Consider the following 2,253-nt stretch of genomic DNA (forward strand, 5'->3'; position numbering starts at 1 on the left):
AACAAAGCCTAACTGACTTGGGGGAAGGGACATATGCAAGCCAACTCTCTCTAGCCTGCCATATGGTGGAAGGGTTCACTGAAAGGCTAAGACCTAACCACAGGACTATAGGATGCTTCCCCTCCCCCCACGCCTTACCACCATATCATTAGGGCTCATGTATAATAAGGAGGATTATAGCTAAAAGAACTGGATGCCTATTTAAGATGTTGCTAGGAAAACCCAAAGGAAATAAGGGAGAAAAAACAAGGACACTAAAGGAAATTACAGCCTCTGCCACCACAATTATAGCAAGCAGTAAACATAGTCTAACTCCTAGGCCGATAAACCTAAAACTCGCACTATCTCAGTTCCTTTTACCTGGTATATCATGTTTGGCTTTCAACAAAAAGTCTGTAAGGCATACTAAAAGACAAGAAGCACAGTCTGAATGGGCAAAGTAAGTATCAGAACCAGATTCATATATAGCAGAGATTGTGGAATTATCAGACTGGGAATTTAAAATAATTATGATTAATATGCTAAGGTCTCTGATGAGAAAAGTGAACAAAATGCAAGAAAAGATATGTAACATAGGCAGAGGAATAGAAACTCTGAGAAAGAATCAAAAGAAAATTCTAGAAATCAAAAACACCAAAAGAAATGAAAACTGTCCTTCATAGATTTATGTATAGACTGTAACCAGTCAAGGAAAAAAAGCAGTGAGCTTGAAGTTATATCAATAGAAACTTCCAAAACTGAAATACAAAGAGAAAAAATAGAATGAAAAAGGCTGAATAGAATATTCAAGAACTGTAGGACAATTACAAAAAGTGTAACATATATATAGTATCAGTATCAGAAGTAGAGGAAAGAGGAACAGAAGAAATATGTGAAGTTTTAATGGTAGCTAATTTTCCAAAATTAAACACAGACACCAAGCGACAGGTTCAGGAAGCTCAGAGCAGAAGCAGGATAAATACCAGAAAAATCGACATCTAGGCATATCCAAACTGTAGAAAACTCAAAAACAAGAGAAAAAATCCTAAAATAAGCCAGTGGAAAAAAAATGCTTGCCTATAAAAGATCAAGGATCAGAATTAGATAGGCCTTCTTTTCAGAAACCATGCAAACAAGAAGAGAATGAAGTGAAATATTTAGAGTATTGGAAAAAAAAAACAAACCACTAACCTAGAATTCTGTATCTAGCAAAAATCCTTCAAAAGTGAAGGAGAAATAAGGACTTTCTCAGACAAACAAAAATTGAGGAAATTTGTCAACAGTTGACCTGCTTGCAAGAAATGTTAAAAGTTTTTCAGAGAAAAGGAAAATGATGGGGGTCAGAAACTTGGATCTACACAAAGGAAGAAGGACTGTTAGAGAAGGAACAAAAAAAGTAAAATAAATTCTTTTATTTTTCTTATTTTTAATTGATCTAACAGATAATTTTTTCAAGATAGTATTAGCAACAGTGTTTTCAATGTGAAACCATTCAATAGTGAAACCATGAATGACAGCTATGTAGTAAAAATGGAAGAAGGAGCTGAGAATACTCTGTTATAGGGCACATGCTCTACCTGTGAGGGCATATTATGTTATTTGAATGTGCACTTGGATTAGCTGTAAATGTATATTTCAAACTGGAGGGCAATTACTGAAAAGTTTAAAATTTTTTTAGGTATAACTGATGACACTAAGGAGAGAAAATGGAATCATATAAAATGTTTAGTTAAAACCAGAGAAGGCAGAAAAAGAGTGGAAGACAAAAATAGAAGCAAACGAAAAAGGGCAATGAGTAGAAAACAATTACAAATACAATAGATATTAATCCAAATATATCAGTAATCACTTTCAATGTGAATGTTCTAAATATACTAATTAAAAGAGACTTTAAGGGGCACCTGAATGGCTTAGATGGTTGAGATTGTTGACCATCTGCCTTCGGCTCTGGTCATGATCTTGAGGTACTGGAATCCAGCCCCACATCAGGCTCCCAACTCAGCAGGGAGTCTGCTTCTCCCTCTCCCTCTGCCTGCCACTCCCCGTTCTTCTGCTCTCTCTCTCAAATGAATAAATAAAATCTTTAAAAATATATTTAATAAATAAATAGATAAAGAAGACTTTAAGAGTAAATAAAAACAAGGCCAAACTAAATGTTGTGTGCAACATTTGTGTGTCTTTATGTTAAACATAAAGACAGATGAATTTATTGTAAAGGGTTGGAGAAAGACATACCTGACTGGCACCCATCAAAAGAAAGCTGGAGTAGCTATA

This window comes from Meles meles, chromosome X (genome assembly GCF_922984935.1).
Source record: "Meles meles chromosome X, mMelMel3.1 paternal haplotype, whole genome shotgun sequence".
NCBI classification, from domain to species: domain Eukaryota; kingdom Metazoa; phylum Chordata; class Mammalia; order Carnivora; family Mustelidae; genus Meles; species Meles meles.